Here is a 22715-nt window from a genome sequence, read left to right on the forward strand (position 1 = left end):
ACTATGGGATTATGATCTCTATATCACTTACTCTTAGACAGTATGTGATGTAGAAGACAGAACTGCAATATAGCTACTCCAAAATTTTGTTTAAATTATTTTTTACCAAATTTTTAATATAAGATCATTTTCTTATAATATGGCTCTTATCTTAAAGTTAAGGAAATTCTTGATTAATTGAAGCCTTGGCTATGGATTTCTGTTAATCAAAGTTTTACTGTATCTTCTTTCTAAATTCACCTTTGATGTTAATTAGAAATTTAATTTTTAATTCTCATACTTTTGTGACTATAACTATCCTCTTTAGATATTGATGTACCTTCAATTTTTAAGTTATATCATTAAAAGATCTTAAGCTGCAAAATATTATTCCTGACATGGGAAACTTAATGAAGGAAGGAAAACTTCAACTAATATATCATAGTTATTAGTTAATAAATAATTTGACTATAAGCAAATTTAAATTAAATAAAAACTATTCTAAATTTTATTTTTATTATACTTTTTATACTTAATTCTCATATGATTTTTCATAATAATTTTAACTTTTGAAAATGTGCTCAAATTTTTTCCTTAATATCATGTTTGATTCATCTTTGAAGACTCATTTGAACTTTAAACACTAAACTCTAGCCATCAATTGATTAAAGAGAATAGAGACCATGAAAGTAAGTCAATTATTCTACCCTTTTATCTTTTACTCAACCGTGTACTCCTTGAGATTTGGTTCTTCATAATTACTCTCTGGAAGGGTAATTTACTGACACATGGCCTTTGTCTAACTAATGGCATATTTTCTACTACAATAAACAACCTATTTGGTCCATTTACTCCTACAGAAAGAATTACATTATTCAGTGACTTTGGCATAACTTAGTGAATTTATTGGGTGACCAGATAAAAAGCTTTTCTACATATAAGGCGAAATGCACTGAAATGCCAGGCAGTGCCTCATAAGCCACATAAAATTGTCCAGACTCTAAGTTCAGAAATCCAGCCATGGCATTTTAGTTCTGAGTGGCCACTGACTTACTCTCCCACTTAGAGCACATATTCAACTTCTCTGAGACTGTCCTACCTAAACAATGGGGATAAAAATTCTACCCACCTATGTTAGTGTTGCTACGAGAATTTTTATATTATCTCAGCTTTTGAAGTTTGATGTATGTTTTTCTTTGTTAATGATTCAAATGAGTTTTTATAGAAAAAGCCTTTACCATAAACCATCCTGGTCAGTTAGTGTTAGGGTTGTTAGACATTGAAAGAACGTGGCTGATCTTTATTTTTCCTAGAAGGAAAAGAGAACCAAAAAATTAGCAATTAGTAAAACAAACAAAATAACAGTGCTCAACTCTGGCAGTTGAACATGTTGCTTCTATATTTTGGATTGCGCCACATATTTACAACAGTGGATTTATTAGCTACTTGGAGCCACAATGAAATTGCAACTCCACTTACTAGTGAAGAGGTTGAGCATCCCTGCAAGAACTAAGAACTTAAGAAATTGAGGGTCTGTGTAGCACTCACTATGTTAAGAAATAAAATAAAGGTGAAAAATATAAGCGAGGTCAAAAATAAAGGAAGAGGCGGAAGTTAGATTTCTGTTATTTTCCTAATTCATTTTTAGAAGTTGGACAGGTGTAGATTAGAGGTAGATAGGATCATCTTAAATGTATATCAAGACAAAGCATTTAGAATCACTTAGACAATTTAATCATGAAGAATAGGAGTCATAAAATAAATTTTTGCCAGTAGAATTTAGCTTAGAAGCTCAGAGATTCTACATTTGTCTGATACATGATTTATGCTTGTAGTACTAAGTTGTTTCTATAATAATGGACAAATCCTTATTTAACGGTATAACAAAATTTCTCCTGGACAAAGCAAAATGTCAATTTACATTACTGTTCTATCTTTCTGTGAAGTAAATACAGCAGTCAAAAGCTAGGGTTTTTTTTTCCCTCCCCAAAGCCCCAGTACATAGTTTATTTCCTAGTTGTAAGTCCTTCTAGTTCTTCTATGTGGGATGCCACCACAGCATGGCTTTATGAGTGGTGTGTAGGTCCGTGTCCAGGATCCAAACTGGTGAACCACAGGCTGCTGAAGTGGAGTGTGCGAACCCAACCACTACGCCACCCGGCCAGCCCTCAAAAAGCTATGGTTTTTAAAGAATCCTTAAACTAGTAGGGTGTACAGTGCTCTCCCCTTATCCTCAGGGGATGCGTTCCAAGACCCCCAGTGGATGCCTGAAACTGCAGATAGTACTGAACCCTGTATATACTACTTTTTCCTATACATACACATGATAAAGTTTAATTCATAAATTAGGCACAGTAGGAGATTAATGACAACAATAATAAAGAACAATTAAAAGAATATACTGCAATAAAAGTTATGTGAATGTGATCTCTCTCTCTCTCAAAATATTTTATTTTACTGTACCCATCCTTCTCCTTCTTGTGATGATGTGCAATGATACAATGCCCAGGTGATGAGATGAAGTGCGTGAACAAGGTAGGTATTGTGAGATAGCCAATTTTTCATTTAATATTTTTGGACCATGGGTAACTGAAACCGTGGAAAGCAAAATTGCAGATAAAGGGGGGACTATTGTAGTATATAGATCAAGGAAGAGACAATAAGTGATTAAAACAGAAATAGAAAATTCCAGTAGAAATTAGTCTTGTTAGTATTATGTCTTGTTAGTATCATGGAGTTCAGGCATGATACTAATCATTGAGCTAATTGTTAAGCTAACCGACACCTACAATTTCAACAAGTTTCTTAAAAAAGTTATGCCTTTGATGCCATCATAGAAATAGCTTCAGGAGGCAATACTCATTTGAAAAACAAGAATGCAATGTTAAGATTTTGATTCCACTCTTTTAAACAATGCAGACTCTACCAAAACATGTACATTGTGAAAGAATGAACAGGAAGAATGATTACTCTAAAACATCTGGTTACTGAGAAAAATCCTGAAATCAGGTTTAAACATTAACTTTAACGTCACATACACCAAACCAATATTTCTATCAAGTAGTCACGCAACAGATATTTGAACATTGTCAATGATTCTGTATCCAAGACTGCTCATTTTATCTTGAAATGAATCTGAATGTTAGCAAGCCGAATTGCTGGTCAGATATGTTTTTAATCTGCAGGATACTAATGCACTCAAATAGCCCAGACAGGATTCATTGGTAATGGGTGACTCCATCTAAATAGTTCAGCACATGAGTAGAGTTTAAACTTTAGTTATAGTGAGAAATGATCTAGGTCAGATAGTATCAAGAAGAAGAACATGAATTTTCAATTTTATTTGATTCACAGATTATTAATTGTCATTTAAAAAATACTCAAGGTTTTGAGCAAAACAACATTTAGCACCACCCCAGTGCCAGTGTTCAGTTGTATCTGCATTCTAGACAGACTGGGGGTGTGTCAGCGGTGCTTAACATTCAGCTGTTCCTGTAGCCCTGCTGCCAAGATGAAGGATCTTCAGATACACACGGCATCTCTGCATCATTTGCTAATATACCCAGGTTATAAGCAATACCATGTTTGCATCCAAGGCGAGAAAAAATATGAAAATACTTTTTACTCTCTCAAATCAAGTTCTTATGACTTGCATTGCATTTTATCATCAAAATTTTAATTCAAGGACTAAAAGAGTTATGTACCTCCATACAAGCACAATGAAATTGGTCACTATGCTCGTTTTGTTTCTTTTACAGAGGAATTCACTTTTACTATTTGTTGTCCTTTATGTTTTACACATTAGGTTGATGCGATGATTAATGAGCTTCTCTTATTTAGGAAACAATATATAATGTGGATACCTTTAGATTTAATTCACTCCTTTTTCCCCATCACTTTGTTCTTATTCTAAAATAATCAACTTAAATTTTAGGCTTATATAAATAATATCTTCAGAGGACAAACTTGGAATTATAGTGTATCCTAAGCATACCCTGGAGAATTTACCATAACATTGGAAACTCATCAGCGTCTTGAAGTACTTGTCCCATTCTTGAAAATAGCTCCATGGAATAGTAACTGCACACCTCCCCCACCCCGCTTCTCTCCAGCGAATTGTTATAACCCCAATTTCAGCTTTCTGGAAGATATTGTCTCTACCGGCAAACAGTTTCCTGCATATTAGTTCAATAAAAACATTGTTGTACTGAAATTTAATGTTCTAGTAGAAAACTGCTCACTTTCGACTTTCAGGGAACACTTTAAAAGATGTAAGTCAACCATAGTACATAATTTTCTTCTACCGTTTCCATCTCTTCCATAATACACCTGTTAGAATTTTGCAGGCTAGGATAATATTGTGCCCAGTTGAACTCAGAAACTAAAGGAATAAAAATTAACTATTTTTAAGATTCATTATAAATATGTAAGTGAAAGAACAACCTTTGAAATGCAGCTCTTTATAAAATGAAAGCGATCTTGGTTTTCTATTATTAAATTAACATTAAAAAAAATCCCATGGCGCCAAAAATAATTATTCCACTGGACATTCCTAACATTATTTAAAGAGAAAGAGCCATTTAAATGTGCAGTTAAATGTAAAGCAGCTTATGTTTCATATTTAGAAAATAAAATATATCAAAGATTTGCTTATTTTATAAATGAAAACAAGAGATAGAGGATAGCGACTAAGTAACTTTTGTAAATTTTCTCAATTAGGGAATATTTCGAGTTATGATTTAACTCACTGAACCATGAAATGGCTCATATTGAAGTAACTGGAGTTTTGTTGGTTATTGTGCTATTATTTGTATGGTAAGATGAACAATTAATAAGGAGAGATAGATCATTATATGAGCTAAGCAAATCTAATCCTGTGATGAACATGCGATGAAAAGACCAAATTAATCTAATAATAAATTATTTTGCAAAATAATCATATCCATGTGTTTCCAGATAAGCCAATAAATACTTGGTTTTTACATAAATGTATGAAAAATGCTATGTTACTAGTCTTTTGCAAAAGACAACTTGGATTTGTTACCATGGCAAAAAATGTTCAAGGTTATTTTCTACCAGTCTACGACCCACTGGTTTCTGTTCCATCCAAGGTTTCATGGTTGTGACTGACAAGTAATTGAACGTTTGACTATCTGTTCACATACTGGGCTGGGTGATGTGTGCGTGATCCTTTCAGTATACTTGAGATAAAGTGCTATTTTTCTGTGCTCAGATTCGTTGTTTTGAGAGTAGAACACCTGTGGTTGGGGACAGTCAGGACATCCATGGGTTTTAAAAACAATGTTGTTGGAAACTAATTTACATGGAAACGTTAGTTCCTGTGAAAGTTTATGTTTCTTACTTATGGTCTGTGTAGATAGCTACTGTTTTCTATTCTTATCTCTTATGGGCCATCTTTTTTTTTTTTTTTATGCTACTGTTACTCGTAATATTCCAGAGAAATGTTTTTGAATTTCAGAGTAAGTGAAACTAAAAAGGAATATTTTTATAGTTTGCATTGAAATAAATATTAACTCAAATCATTCTTTTCAAACCTTTGCTTTTGGCCAAGACAAAGGCAGGATTTGCTGTTAAAACCCAGATAAAGGGCTGGCCCAGTGGTTTGGTAGTTAAGTTCACACACTCTGTTTAGGCGGCCTGGGGTTTGAGGGTTTGGATCCCAGGCATGAACCTACGTCAAGCCATGCTGTGGTGCAGTCCCACACACAAAATAGAGGAAGACTGGCTCGGATGTTAGCTCAGGGCCAATCTTCCTCATCAACAAAGCAAAATGAAACAAAAACCCAGATGATTAGAACAAGTCCATATACTATTTATTCTGCCACAAGCAGTGTGTGCATCTGTGTGTGTTTACAAGCTGTATGCTTATAGATTCAGGACTTCTCTTGCTCAGTAATTAAGGGAGGATACATTGTGTTTACATTTCATTGGCGTAATGTCAAGATGAATCCGCCAAAACTCTTTTTCCTTCCTTAATACTCACCCACTACATTTTTAAATATGGGAATTTGCAATTTATCATAGACATTTCTTATCTTAATAAGATTCTGAGTCTCCTGTTTCAGAGACACATTACCTTTGATGCATCTTTTTGGAAGAAACTATATAAATAAGAAAGCTAGTGATTAGATTGCTTTATATTTGAGATTTGCTGTTCTTTATTAATCTTGAACTGGGTTGCTTAAATCCCATTGCATTTTACGTTTTCCTGGGTTAAGTCACTGTTTTAGAGAGCTGAATAAATCTATACAGCTGGAGTTCATTCAGATCAGTGCTCTAGTATTGCTCTCTTTTACTTTTTCTTGGCAATTTTCTCCTTTTTTGATATATGGTACACATTTTGCCTTGGTTTGAAACTACTTGTGAGGTATACTTCTCCTTTTTCCATCAAATCGTGGGTAAAAATGACTATTATTCCATTCTCCGGTGAAAATTACCTGCCATTTAGTTCACATTCTCTATTTATCTCTGTTACCTTCTTTGCTAGTGGTTGATGACTAACAAAAGGCAAAAGGTCTTTTTTACCCCTATTGCCTATTTCTATCAACAGAAGTAAACCACTCTAGTATCAGATTTCGCATTCTACCGCCCATTGTTTAAATTCTCAAGTTATATGTCCCTCTTTATGTAGAGCACTTTTCTTGCTACCCACAATTTTAGGCTAAAAGTGCCTTGATTCCTCTTTGTTGGAACTTAAGTCGTGTAAGCTGAAGCTAATGTAGCTGCTGAATTCATTGCATATCTGAATGATCTGGACCATGATAGCTTACTACTTTTGCATTTTTGTTTTTTTCTTAATACATCTGCACTTCATACTGAGCTCCTCTTTGTTTCAGTTACTATTGAATATGGTTTCTCCCTATTTAAAGACAAAGAATATATCTTATTTTTCTTTAAATATCCTGTACTGGTTAAATACAAAATATGCAGCCCTTAAGTCATTTTTGTGTAAATGATTGTTAGACCAAAGCAGTGTGAATGGTGAAGGGTTTTAAATTCTACCTTGAGTCTTCTGTTTACTACAGATGCTTAGTTGTCATTCAGGTATTCACTACAGTTTTGACAGTATTAAGTGGGAAGATACACATCTTTCTACATCATGACTCTCACCCTTCATCTCTTACTATTGTGGCATGAGTATTTTCCCCCCTTATCTACAAGAGGATAAGGAAAAGAATATGAATATTTTGAGCCTACCTTCTTTATCACTACAACTATGATACAAGGATGGTCTTGGGGCTTGAAAGAATCTGGGGTCAGAGGAGATCTAATGTGAAGTAGAGAAGATTTCAGAAGATTTAAGGCACTGGCACCAAGCACACTTTGATTCTAACACAAACTTATATGTCTGCGTGAAAACTTTCATTCTCATCTTGTTATGATTGAGTTTAATTAACAGATTTGTCCAGTCTTGACCCATAGGTCAAAGCAAGGCATCAGTTTCAACTTTTTTAGGTGATTTAGTTCACATTTTATCTTGGCGTTTTGATCCTTTTTCTCACAAAGGGACGTGCTGAGGAAAAGATAGTATTTACTAAACTTCCTATTGGAGAGATGAAATAATCTCAACTGCACAGTGGATTGGAATTGTAATCTTGGTTTACCCTCTTAAATTGCTCTCAGTTTCCTAAATGTAAAAATAAGACAATTTGGTTTACTTTGCACAATTAAATAGAATAACTTTCACAAAAGCACCTAGAACGGAGCACTCTTCCTTCTTTTCCTCCTTCATTCTTTCATTATTTTTTTTTTTTCTTTCCTCCTGCCTCTCCTTCTACTTTTCTTTTCCTTCAAGTCTTCTTTCCTTCTTTCCTTCCTTCCTTCCCTCCCTCCCTCTCTCTCCTTCTACTTTGTATTTTTTAGTGGATTTCTTTGCTTTTTTATCACGCTATATATGTGCAGAGATGCATAAAATTTTTACATATTTTTTCATAATGTGAAGAATGGAATAATGACCACATTTATCCCTAAATAGCTAATAAACTCTTCTTTTAAAAATTTTTCTTTTTTTCTTTTTTTCCAGATGTACATTATATTTCGAATTCTGTGTACATTACATCATGTTCACCACCCGAATACTAATTATAGTCCATCCCCTCACATGTGAGCCTAATTACCCCTTTTGCCCTCCCCCCTCCCCCCTTCCCCAATGGTAACCACCAGTCCAATCTCCAATTCTATGTGTTTTTTTTGTCATTGTTTTTATCTTCTACTTACGATTGAGATCATATGGTATTTGACTTTCTCCCTCTGACTTATTTCACTCAGCATAATACCCTCAAGGTCCACCCATGTTGTCACAAATGGCTGGATTTTGTCATTTCTTATGGCCAAATAGTAGTCCATTGTGTATAAATACCACATCTTCTTTATCCATTCGTCCCTTGATGGGCACCTAGGTTGCTTCCAGGTCTTGGCTATGGTGTATAATGCTGCAATGAACATAGGGGTGCAAGTGTCTTTAAGCTTTTGTGTTTTCAAGTTCTTTGGATAATACCCAGCAGTGGAATAGCTGGATCATATGGTCGATCCATCCTTAATTTTCTGAGGATACTCCATACTGCATTCCATAGTGGCTGCACCAGTTTGCACTGCCACCAGGAGTGAACAAGGGTTCCCTTCTCTCCACACCCTCTCCAACATTTGTTGTTTTCTGTCTTGTTAATTATAGCCATTCTGATCGGAGTGAGGTGATACCTCATTGTAGTTTTGATTTGCATTTCCCTGATAGCTAATGATATTGAGCATCATTTCATATGCCTGTTGGCCATCTGTATATCTTCTTTGGAGAAATCTCTGTTCAGATCTTTTGCCCATTTTCTAATTGGATTGTTGGTTTTTTTATTGTTGCGCTCTATGAGCTCTTTGTATATTTTGGATATTAACCCCTTATCTGATATATGGTTTGCAAATATCTTCTCCCAATTGTTAGGTTGTCTTTTCGTTTTATTGATGGTTTCCTTTGCTGTGCAGAAGCTTTTTAGTTTGATGTAGTCCCATATGTACATTGTTTCTTTTGTTTCCCTTGCTCAGTCAGACATGGGACTTCAAAATATGCTGCTCAGACCAATTGTCATAGAGCGTACTGCCTATGTTTTCTTCTAGAAGTTTGGGGTCTTACATTCAAGTCTTTAATCCATTTTGAGTTGATTTTTGTGCATAGTGTAAGGTAGTGGTCTACTTTCATTCTTTTGCATGTGGCTGTCCAGTTTTCCCAACACCATTTATTGAAGAGACTCTCCTTTCTCCATTGTATGCTCTTGGCTCCCTTGTCGGATATTAGCTGTCCATAAAAGTGTAGGTTTACTTCTGGGCTCTCAATTTTGTTCCATTGATCTGTGTTTCTGTTTTTGTGCCAGTACCATGCTGTTTTGGTTACTATGGCTTTGTAGTATAATTTGAAATCAGGGAGTGTGATACCTCCAGCTTTGTTCTTTTATCTCAGGAATCCTTTGGCTATTTGGGGTCTTTTGTTGCTCCATATAAATTTTAGGGTTCTCTGTTCTATTTCTGTAAAAATTGTTGTTGGAACCTTGATAGGGATTGCATTGAATCTATAGATTGTTTTAGGAAGTATGGACATTTTAACGACGTTAATTCTTCCAATCCAAGAGCACAGAATATCTTTCCATTTCTTTGTGTCTTCTTCGATTTCTTTCAACAATGTTTTATAGTTTTCGGTGTACAGATCTTTCCCCTCTTTGTTTAAGTTTATTCCTAGGTATTTTATTATTTTTGTTGCAATTGTACATGGGATTGTATTCTGAATTTCTCTTCCTGCTACTTCGTTGTTAGTGTATAGAAACACAACCGATTTTTGTACATTGATTTTGTATCCCGCAACTTGACTGTATTCCTTTATTATTTATAAAATTTTTTTAGTGGACTCTTTAGGATTTTCTAGATATATAATCATGTTGTCTGCAAAGAGTGACAGTTTCACTTCTTCTTTTCCAATGTGGATCCCTTTTATTTCTTTTTCTTGCCTGATTGCTCTGGCTAGGAGTTCCAATACTATGTTAAACAAGAGCAGTGAATGTGGGCATCCTTGTCTGGTTCCTGTTCTTAGAGGGATAGCTTTCAGTTTTTCTCCATTGAGAATGGTATTTGCTGTGGGTTTGTCATATGTGGCCTTTATTATGTTGAGGTATTTTCCTTCTACCCATTTTATTTAGAGTTTTTATCATAAATGGATGCTGTATCTTGTCAAATGCTTTCTCTGCATCTATTGAGATGATCATGTGATTTTTATTCTTCATTTTGTTAATGTGGTGTATCACGTTGATAGATTTGCAGATGTTGAACCATCCCTGCATCCCTGGAATGAAACCCACCTGATCATGATGTATGATCTTTTAAATGTATTGTTGTATTTGATTTGCTAATATTTTGTTGAGGATTTTTGCATTGATATTCATCAGTGATATTGGTCGGTAATTTTCTTCTTTTGTGTTGTCCTTGTCTGGTTTTGTTATCAGGATAATGTTGGCTTCGTAGAAGGAGATAGGAAGCCTCCCCTCCCCTTCAATTTTTTGGAAGTGTTTGAGAAGGATAGGTTTTAAGTCTTCTTTGAATGTTTGGTAGAATTCACCAGGGAAGCCATCTGGTCCTGGACTTTTATTTTTTGGGAAGTTTTTGATTGCTGTTTCGATCTCCTTACTGGTGATCGGTCTACTCAAATTTTCTACATCTTCTTGGTCCAGTTTTGGAAGGTTGTATGTTTCTAAGAATTTATCCATTTCTTCTAGATTATCCAATTTCTTGGAGTATAGCTTTTCATAGTATTCTCTTATTATCTTTTGTATTTCTGAGGTGTCCATTGTAATCTCTCCTCTTTCATTTCTGATTTTATTTGAGCCTTCTCTCTTTTTTTCTTGGTGAGTCTAGCTAAGGGTTTGTCAATTTTGTTTATCTTTTCAAAGAACCAGCTCTTGGTTTCATTAATTTTTTCTATTGTTTTTTTAGTCTCTATTTCATTTATTTCTGCTCTGATTTTTATTATTTCCTTCCTTCTGCTGATTTTGGGCTTTGTTTGTTGTTCTTTTCCCAGTACCTTAGGTGCACTTTTAGATTGTCTATTTGGGATTTTTCTTCTTTGTTGAGGTAGGCCTGAATTGCTATAAACTTCCCTCGTAGAACCACTTTTGCTGTATCCCACAGATTTTGGCATGCTGTGTTTTCATTTTCATTTGTCTCCAGGAATTTTTTATTTCTTCTTTGATTTCTTCATTGACCCGATCATTGTTCAGTAGCATTTTGTTCAGTCTCCACATTTTTGGGCTTTTCTGATTTTCTTTCTGTAGTTGATTTCCAGTTTCACACCTTTGTGGTCAGAAAAGATGCATGGTATTATTTTGATCTTCTTAAATTTATTGAGACTTGTTTTGTGGCCTAATATGTGATCAATCCTGGAGAATGTTCCGTGGGCATTTGAAAAGAATGTGTATTCTGTGGTTTTTGGATGGAATGTTCTGTTTATATCTACTAAGTCCATCTGGTCTAATGTGTCCTTTAAGGTGAGTGTTTCCTTATTGATCTTCTGTTTGGATGATCTATCCATTGGTGTAAGTGGAGTGTTAAAGTCCCCTACTATTATTGTGTTACTATCGATTCTTCCTCTTATGTCTGTTAATAATTGCTTTATATATTTGGGTGCTCCTAAGTTGGGTGCATAGATATTTACAAGTGTTATGTTTTCTTGTTGGATTGTTCCCTTTATCATTACGTAGTGCCCGTCTTTGTCTCTTATTACAGTTTTTGATTTAAAGTCTATTTTGTCTGATATAAGTATTGCTACCCCCGCTTTCTTTTCATTGCCATTTGCATGGAATATCTTTTTCCATCCTTTCACTTTGTTTGTGAGTGTCTGTAGGTCTGAAGTGTGTCTCTTATATGCAGCATATACATGGGTCTTGTTTTTATGTCCAATTGGCCACCCTATGGCATTTGATTGGAGCATTTAGTCCATTGACATTTAGAGTAGCTATTGATAAATATGTATTTATTGCCATTTTGTCACTTTCTTGTTTTTCTGGGTGTTTTAGTAGTTCTTCTCTGTTCCTTTCTTTTTCTCTTGCTCTCTTCCCTTGTGGTTTGATGGCTATCTTTAGTAATATGTTTGATTTCTTTTGTCTTACTTTTTTTCCTGCTTGTTATAGGTTTTTGATTTGTGGTTACCATGAGGATCCTATTTAACATACTATGCATATAGCAGTCTATATTGAGTAGATAGACTCTTTAGCTTGACCTCTTTCTAAAAGCTCTACTTTTTCACTCCCCTCCTCCCACATTATCTGTTTTTCACATCATATATAGTCTTTTGTTTAGTGTGTGTCTATCCATTACCCTCTTATCATTGAAACAGGTGATTTTAGTACATTTGTCTTTTAACCTTCATATTATCTTCAGAGGTAGTTGATCTGCTGCCTTTACTATATTTTGACCTTACAAGTGATTTTATTGCCTGTTTTTCTGTTGTTGTTGTTTTGTTTTTTTGATAATTGTTTTTTTAATCTCTATTTGTGGTCATTGCTTTCCCAGTTAAATAAGTCCCTTCAGCATTTCTTGCAGAACTGGTTTGTTGGTGATAAACTCCTTTAATTTTTGCTTGTCTGGGAAGCTCTTTATCTCTCCTTCCATTCTGAATGACAACCTTGATGGATAGAGTATTCTTGGCTGTAGGTTTTTTCCTTTTAGCAGTTTAAATATGTTGTGCCATTCTCTTATTGCCTGTAAGGTCTCAACTGAGAAGTCCGCTGATAGCCTGATGGGCTTCCCTTTATATGTCACTTGTGGCCTTTCTCTTGCTGCTTTTAGGATTCTCTCTTTGTCTTTAATTTTGGACATTTTGATTATAATATGTCTCGGTGTGGGCCTCTTTGGGCTTCTGTTGTTTGGAGCTCTCTGTGTTTCCTGAACTTGGATGTCTGTTTCTTTCCTCAGGTTAGGAAAATTTTCCTCTATTATTTCGACAAATTTTCTGCCCCTTTGTCTCTCTCCTCTCCTTCTGGGACCCCTATAATCCGAATGTTAGCACGCTTGATGTTGTCCCAGAGTTCCCTTACACTGTTCTCATTCTGTCTAATTCTTTTTTCTCTTTTCTGTTCTGCTTGGGTGATTTCCTCTGGTCTTTCGTCTAGCTCGCTGATCCATTCTTCTGCTTCCTCTACTCTGCTAGTGAGTCTCTCTAGTGAATTTCTCATTTTGAGTATTGTATTCTTCATTTCTGATTGTTTTTTTTTTATATCTTCCAGTTCTTTGCTGATGTGCTCGCTGTGTTCATCCATTCTTCTCTGCATATCTGTGAGCATCCTCATGATATTTTGTTTGAATTCTTTGTTGAGTAGGTCGCTAGTTTCTGTTTCACTTAGTTCTTTTTCTGGGGTTTTGTACTGTTCCCTTGCTTGGAAAGTATTCCTTTGCCTCCTCATTATGCCTCTTTCTCTGTGCTATTTTCTTTGTATTAGGTGAGTCGGCTATGTCTCCTGATCTTGGAGAAGTGGACTTATGTATGAGATGTCTTATGAGGCCCAGCAGTGTGCTTCCATCTCATCACCAGTCCATAAGAACCAGGAGTGACTCTTTGTGGGCTACTTGTGTCCTTCTTCTGTGGCAGGGTTGCTCCCACTGCAGGTACCCAGGGAGTCTGATCTTTCCTTCCCTGGCCAGCTGTTTGTAAATCCGGTTTGGGGAGCCTCAGCACTGTTCGCTACAAAGTCTATCAGCACACTCTTATTGCAATTGTCCTCTTAATTGGGTTGGTACCCAGTGTAGCTGGTTGCTAGGCTCAGGGGCGTACAGTTGTGATAGGCCTGAGGCCAACAAGGCTGTTGTCAGTTCTCTTAGGAGAGCAGCTGAGTGGGGCTAGCCCTTGGCATGGGGGCACTCAATTGTTTCAGGCTATGGAAGGTGGGGCTGATCCTTTTTATGGCTATTTGTGAAGCACAAGTCTTCTGCCACTGATAAGCCTCACCCCCCCCCCACAGGACCACATACACTGTCAACACAGTCCTTGTCCATGCACACTTCTCAACCCCCTGGATTATACTCCAATGCCACACTGCACAGGCCCCCACCACTCCCCCAATGTCCCCCACAGTTCATCTGGTCCTCACACAGGCCCTGCCCCACAGAGGCAGACACCCTTGCCTGCCTGTAGAGGATCAAGGCACCCAGTCAATGCAGGCTGAAGAGTAGCCTGAGGGCTTGCTGTTAGGTGGGGCCACTCCCTAAGGTGGTTGTCTGCCCTGGCTGAATGGGATTAAATGTGTGCTATAGTGGGTGTGGCAGACCCCTGGGTTAACAGCCTAACGGATGCACCTCAATGGCCCCTACCAGTGTCCATATCCGCACACCTGGACCAGCTCAGAACAATGGCCCCCACCAATGTCTCAGTCTCCGGAGAGGACCCTCCTCTCACCAAGATGCCCCCAGAGCCCACCAGGTGAGTCTTGTTTCACCAAAGGACAGTCAGCCTTCTCTCTGGTGATTTTAGTTTGCTGCAATGAGTGAATTTGTGTGTGGGCCCTTTAAGACCTGGGTCTTTTCGGCTTTTGGCCAATAGCTTTTCTGGGGGTGTCCTCCCTGCAGTTAATAGCCACCAAAGCCAGACAGTAAGACCCCCGTCTCAGTTGGGCTGAATCTGAAGGATGCTTATAGCAGTATCGCCCCTGCTCTGGACCTCACTCCTCCAGGGAGGGCTCTTACCTTAGGGTGGCTCCCGCCTGGCCAGCTGAGAAGCTCCACTGCTCCCAAAGGTGGGTTTTTTTCCTCTCCAGCCTGAATTACTGCCTCTTCTGCCTTCGTCAGGACTGTCCCTTGTCGTGGGGGTTCTTTTTATCCAGTTTTCAGTTTTCAATCCAGGGTAATTCTTCCAAAAATTGTTGTAACCTCGTTGTGTTCGTGGGAGGAGGCGAGTTCAACATTTGCTCACACTGCCATCTTGTTGAGATCTCGCTAATAAACTCTTAATTCACTTGGTTTAATGGAGAAAATAATTTAAAAATTAAGCTCAAATATAAACCCTGAAGGTAAATTATGTTTATTTTTTGTCTTTATTTTCTAAAGATGTTACACCTAAACCAGTGTGCTCAGGTGTGTGGTAAAATTGGTCATTGCATTAATACCTATCTTAAGTTGCAAATAACAGATTTAATCAATAATAGCTAATTATTATGATTACATTAGATTAAATCTAAAGGAACTGTAATTGCAGCACAGGTGCAATGAAAGCTTTGATATTACTGCAGCATTTCAGTGTTTTCTTAGGGTGCATTCAGTCGCCCTCTGGCTGTGCTAGGAAACCCACTGATTCTTCGTTAATGCAGACTAATTAGTGTCGACGAAAATAATCCATAACCAATCTATAAATGAATATTTGGGAGAGTTTATTCTGAGCTAAAATCTGAGGACCATGGCCTGGGGACTTTCTTCCTGAAGGAAGAAAGGGCACCAAAGAAGTGGGGTGCACAGAGTGGTTATATACCCCCAAACAGGATGTTTCACATATGATTGAAATGTCCCCCTCCAACAATAGTCACAAGATTGCCCTGTCGGCACAGCGCTTGATGGACACAGCAAGTAGTGGTCTGCTATCTCCAAGGGCGTAGCAGGAGGCAAGTCTATTGTCTGGAGCTGGGTGGTCACAGGTGAGTGCAGCAATCAGTTCCTAGCCTAAGGAAAGATGCTTAATCCTTAAGGAAATGCCAACGTTGGGAGGGGGAGGGAAGTTGCACCTTTATCTCAAGGGCCTTTGTTCTTGCCATAGGGAATATCTAAAGCAGATATACAATGCATGCTCAATGGCCATGGTCAGGCCCTTTTGGAAAGACAAGGTCAGGCCGAATTAGGTTTACACCAAATGGCTTCCTCATATACTCCAATATATCCTATTACTTGCCATTTTTATTTGTCATTAGAACGGAGGTTAGAAACAGTTTAGAAGATTTTAAGTAATGCATCGTTTCTATAAGTTATTCACAATAATATAGGCTAACAAACCTTGCTATGTTAACATTCTTGACCTATTTTTGAAGGACGTTGTAGGCTGGTACTTGTTGATATTGGAAGAAGGCGTTTTAGGAGGAAGACAGAACTTGAAAAAAGGAACAGGAAAATGAAACTATGGGCTTTATATGAAGAATACTGAATTAGACAAAGAGATATGTATCTCACTGACTGCTGATTGGAGATGAAAAATGAAGTCTATTCCCCCTCCCAAATTCTTAGATTCTGAGTGTTAGATGCACGTCAAGGAGTATATAAATATAAATAAATGAAAAGTCAAAGTTATTTGAAATGAAAAACATCTGTCCAATTCTTACTGCCCTGGACACCTACATAAGCTTAGAATTCATGAGAGAAATAGGATTCTGGGACCAGGATTAGGGCATATCTGGTCCATCTCATTCATTTGACAAAGAGGGCAAATAAATCATGGAGGGGTTACATGATTTGCCCAAGTTGACAAATACCATCTCTCCAATTTCAAGTTGGGACTTGGGCACAATTTGACTTTGAATTCTCTTCTGTTTTCCTATCCTACATTACAATTATTTGGTAACAGATAATTTAATGTAGTTTAACATGGTTAGTTTTCTTGATTTTGTGAAGCTGCAAATGATCCTTGTCATCAATATATTAATCACTTCCTTCTTTATTTTGCTGCTAATCCAATTCAAGAAAATCATCAGCGTCAGCAAAAACAAAGATATAACAGAAAGTCTATCTACCTTGAATTGTTGTCTTTAATTTGGTCTCAGCTCCATGTCATACTTCCAGTTGTCAACTGAAAAAGACTGTAAGCAGTCTGGCCCTTTGGGTTGAAAAGTATTTCAATCTCACTTAATTAAGATCTGCTTTTGGCCCTGATCTTCATTTCTTGCTGGTTTCTGGATCTTTACTCTTTTTCTTACTTCCAGTTCTTTTTCCCCACCTGCTGCATTTGACACAATCACAATTGGTTGATCCTTAGCACTCGGTAATCGGAATGCCTCATCTGACTCTTAAAATTTCTATCCACTTCCTGTAAACATCTCCGAAGTCCATGTCTTTTCTCTTGGACTCCACCTGGGCACTGGCTCATTTAATAGAGACCCAGCTATGCTTAATTCATCACTTTTATGAAGGTGATATTAGTTACACGTTGCAAAGGCAATTTCTCCACAGAGATACTAGCACCTTACTATTGGAAAAGGTGTTAATTTTGAAGTTTAGACTGAGAAGCATCCAATTTCAATAAATATCATATAGCAAAGTTAGTTGTGAGGAAGATAAGACTTAAACTTTCAAAAGAATTTACTGAGGAAAAGCTCAGTGACTTGAAAATACAAGTAAACAAAACTAAACCTCATTTGGATGGGCATAGTAAATTGATAGAAAGAATAAATGGGGGCATTTGTGAGCAGGTTTTCTCAGGTGAGCTATTTCCCTGTGTAAGGCCCTATTCTCATCAAAGAGAGAAGAGTGGAGGGTGCTGCTTTCTTTATGTCAAGTATAAATAAAATGGGCTTCAACAAGATCACTTAGAGAGCTTGAGATGTTCTCTACATTGGAGGGCACCATCGACTTTGTCTGACTCACCATGGAGGATGATAAGGAGAGTGAACAGAGGGCTGGGAAATAACTGTCCTTCCACCAAAGCCTGGACAAGGGGTGTAGTAGTGTTTCCCACTGACTATATGTGGACTTCTCTGAGGAGAGAAATGGTCTGGTGCCATATTTAATCCTGGCCACAAGATCTCCTAATGGGTGAGGAGGCTTCAACAGGGAAAGTCTAGTGTAGAGTGGATCACCACATTCAGGAAAACATGAGGATGATGGGATGAAGGAGAGCCATTGCCTGCTTAGGAGAGCACCCTTTACCAGCCATGTGAGAACTTCTGTGCCCTATCTTTAGCAGCTCCCTGTCTTTTCCTTACTGTGGATCAGAAAGGCAGCTCAGATAGGTGGTGAATACAAAATGGAGGATGAAAGATAAAGAAGCACAGTCTCTTGCCCAAAGTAGGTTGCCAGCAAACTGTTGACCATCTCTGGGGCAAAGGGAGGGTCCTTTTATTGAATAAAGATTGGTTAACATCTTGGACTGGACGCTTTTAAATGCTGATTACTTTTTACCATCTATCTTAAAGTGGCCATGGAACCGTCTGTCGTTTAAGAGTGCACATAAAGTAATCATGGAGCTTGGAGAACTTTCATCTAGTGGCAGGGGAAAAGCTTTCCTCACCAAATGCGTTACAAATGGACAATAGAGATAAAAATAAAATTGGACTTTGGTGAGATCCCACACCTCATGTTTATTCCTTGCAACAGGTACACGAATATTCCTAAAGGTAAAATTTGTACTAACAAAATACCATGCCATGATATGAATGATTCAACTAAGTCAACATATCTGTATTTTACTATTGATTTAAATATTGAGATAGATGAGAGTGGTATGTCTAGCATGTTGCGGACATTGTCTGAATTAGCACTGTCTCCTTGATCACCACTACGTAATCGCTGAGTTTGTGCTTGCTTCCCTCTAGTTTTATCATTTTTAGTTTTCTCTCTCTCTTTTTTAAAAAACTTTGTATCTCCTATGGACACCTAATCAAGACAGCCTGACGTTGCCTTCCTTGTAACACAAGCGAGGGCTCCCTTGTTTTGCTGGTTTCACAATTCTTTCCTCCCATTTAAATATATGCATGTTCAATATATCCAATATTGTTTAAATATATCCAAGTTAATTTAAAATCACTCTACTTTTTATATCCAATATTAAAAAATTAACCTGAGATAATAGAAGATTAGTCAACCTCTAAGGAGATATTTGGGAGGCAGGCTTGCGTACTTCCAACTAATCTCTGGAAGGAAGGCAGCCCAGCTTGTCACATGGTTACACCACATTAAACAGCCTGCAACAGGTGTACCTCTTTACCTTGTAAGGTGTATGACATATATTTCAACTTTTCATATATGTATACACACACGTATGTGTATATATTTACACATATATATAGATTATATCCTATATTCTAATAATAAAGACAAAAATCTCTAGATGTAAACTTCTGAAATTTCAGTGTTCTATATTATATACTCACAAATTCATCACTGGAAAAAATATTGGTAAGAGCAAGCCTCATATATAACATCTATCACAGTCTTTTGCAAGACGTAGACTATGATGCCAGATAGTGTCTTGGACTTCTACTTTAAAATACGTCTTTATTTTCAGCATTTAAAGTTACTAGAGGGGCCAGCCTGGTGGCGCAATGGTTAAGTTCACACGTTCCGCTTCAGCTGCCTGGGGTTCACTGGTTCAGATCTCGAGTGCAGACCTACTCACCGCTTGTCAAGCCATGCTGTGGTGGGCGTCCCAGATATAAAGTAGAGGAAGATGGACATGGATGTTAGCTCAGGGCCAGCCTTCCTCAGCTAAAAGAGGAGGATTGGCAGCAGATGTTAGCTCAGGGCTGATCTTCCTCAAAAAATCAATCAATCAATCAATCAATCGACTAGAACATAGCAGTAAAAAAGCCCTGGATTCTATACTGTTTGGAGGGAAAAAGAACTCAATTTCATGATTTTTGAATTCATTTTTAATAACATTGAGGGAAAAAGCCTTTAAAAAATGTAAATAAGAATTCTATATGCTATAGAAGTACATCCAAACAGAAGTGATTTGCTCAACATGTTTTTAAAAATCCTATGTACAAATAGCCAACTTTTTATCTTCACAGAAATGTTAAAATACAAAACTTGGAATTCTCCTACTGTGTAAGTAGGAAATTTACTAAATAAGAATAAAAATATATTTCACTGAACTTACGTCCTTTGTGACTACCATATAAATTGTGATAAAAACCAAACTCAACGGAGTATTTCATAAACATTCCTGTAACTGCCTAAGTTCATTTCAAATGGAAATGAGACTGAGATATTCCTTTAATAAGCTATGCTAATATTGACAGTGTTTTGTGGTACCTCAACTGGTAATTCTTCTCATTTCTGTTTTTATGGTGAAACAGCTGCTTAAACAACAAATAAATTTGTATTTTTCCAAATTAGCTTTTACAGAAAACTAAAAGATACATATTTATCATGAATAGCACTTTAATACATAAAATAAAATTATAGAAAGTGGGAGATTGAATTATAGGACTATTTTTTCAAACTTTTCATTTTTGTTTTCCTCTTTTGTTCCCTGCATCCTGACATCTACTCTGGGCCTTCAGTCAATGAGGCTTAGAAGGGATTTCTCAGATGAAAAAGAGATCTACGCATTAGCTTTAATTTTATCTCTAGTGCTCACTGATCTCCAGAACAAATATTCACTTCTCTGCAGATGCCAAACATATGAAAAGAAAGCCCTTCTAAATTATATTATGTATTCACACAATTTTTAATAAGACTGTGTGAAAAATTAGAAACATCACATTACAGAATGATAGGCATATTTAGACTAGTTTTCTTGGGAGAATCTCTCATTTTAAAGTTGTTGTGGTTGTTCAGATTTTAGTTATGGTTTCTGAAGTTCACAACCAAAGTTTAAATTTGAGCCAAACATCATATGTGCAGAATAGCATGCATTTTGTGCAAATATTTCTGCAATTACTATGTTCTGGCATCAAATAGCAAAACAACATAAAATCAACTATGTTAGCCTTCTGCCTCCTTGGGATGAAAATACTTTGTGCCAATGTTCATACCCACAGACACAAACACATACACACATTGAAATTATAAGAATGCATTTGTGTCTTCAATCTCAGCCAAAATTTGTACTATTTTATTAAAATCGATATAAATGTTAGATCAGTAATTATTGAACTTTCTGAATGTTTGCAATCTTATTGCTTGACTTTTCATGCACCAGACCTCTGAAAAAACAATATTGAGTAGAATAAGATAAAGATGAAGAAATTAAAAGTTGTATTGATTTAGTGTCAAATTTCTAGAGGTGATCAGATATCTTATATCTATTTCTAATTAGCACAGGCAGTCAGATATTTTTATAATTGATGTCATTTATTCACTACATCAGAATATTTGTTAAGTGTCTATTCTGGCAATAAAGCCGACCCTACAAATATGAGGGTGGACACAATACATAGTCTCAGCTTCTTGGGGCTGACAATGGGCTTCTACTCAATGATTATAATCCAGTTTGGTACCTGTTGCCATGAGGAGAACACAGGATGCTATTTGGACATATAGGAGCTGATTGTCATGTAGAGCAAGCATCTGGAATTCTGACTGAAGTATTCACTTTCACTTTGGATGTTTTGATGTTATATAGACATTTCTACTTTCAGTACAGTCATCACAGCTGTGCTTCTTTTCCCTGTAATCTCTAGACATTTCTTGAAAATATATTGACTTTTGTGGAATATTGGTTATAATCCTTGTTGCTTATTCAGCATTATAATATTTTTCTAGAAGATTGTCTTACTCAAGTGAAGCACTCTAATGAGGTTCACTAAGATCAATTGGCAGGTTCATATAAAGTCATGAGAAAAAGGATTAAGTTTATTTCTTGCTGACAAGAAAGTACAATCTGATGGGTGCAATAAGAACTGCGAATCTCTCAAAAGGAAGTAAAAGCGTCAGTTTCCTCAACATTTTTAGCAAACAAGAATTTCAGACATGCTAATTTGGAATTGAAATATACTATTTGATCATTGAATGTGTCTGCCTGTCAATTTCAACGTCTTCTAATTTAGGTTCCAGAAGAACGTTATTACAGTTTTCCAATAATTTTTCTTTAAAATTTCTATGCTTATCACTATTCTAGAAGCATTTTATAAAAATCGTCAGAGATAGGAAAATGATGAATAATATAATTACATAAAAAGACCTAAGACTTACTGAGTATTTACCTTGTGCTGAGTGCTGCTTTCACTGCTCTAGCTCCCTAATTCATTTAATTCTCCCAACAGCTATGCAAAGGAGGAAGTATAGAATTACATCCCGTTTTCACAAAGGAGGAAACTGAGCACAGCGTGGTTAAATATACTTTTTAATGTCACACAGCTAGTAAGTGACTGAGCTGAATGAAACCCAGGCAGTCTGGCTTAGAGCTGCTCTTCCTAGCCACTCTGCCTCTCATTTGCCTCAAAAGAATATCTAAATTTTCTAAATATATTATTTTATATTACAATGCATTCTTACTTTTGCTACATTTACCATTACATTAGCACATGTTAACAAACTGCAAGGCTGGTACAAATATAAAAAAATAGAGGAACAAAAAACCAAATCAACCAGTAGACCAAAGTATTAAAGAAATAGAGAAATGCTGATACCTAAGTTCAACCTACTGAATACTCTATTCAATATTCTATTTTATCTGATCTTTGTAGATTTTTTTTCTGTTTTGGTAAAGGTTTGGTGTTGAGAGCATCAATGATGGTAAGCAGTACACTGCTTTTCTAAGCCGGTGTGGTCCCTATGCGGAAAAATCTTGCATAATGCAAAATCTCTCTAACTGGATTGATATATGCATTTATTTATCAATAGGAATCTGTTTCTAAGCAAATTGTTATAATTCAATTAATTGTAATCATTATAATTCAAGTAAATGATTTTTACTGAATGTCTTATTTTTCCATTTCTGGTTGATCTATGGCTATTAGCTATGGTTATCCATATCTTTTAAAATTGTGCTTTACATTCCATATAGTTTACACATTAATCCTATTTTTGATTGTTCCATAATCTACAGTATGGCA

Source organism: Equus quagga, unplaced genomic scaffold (genome assembly GCF_021613505.1).
Source record: "Equus quagga isolate Etosha38 unplaced genomic scaffold, UCLA_HA_Equagga_1.0 203_RagTag, whole genome shotgun sequence".
Taxonomy (NCBI): Eukaryota; Metazoa; Chordata; class Mammalia; order Perissodactyla; family Equidae; genus Equus; species Equus quagga.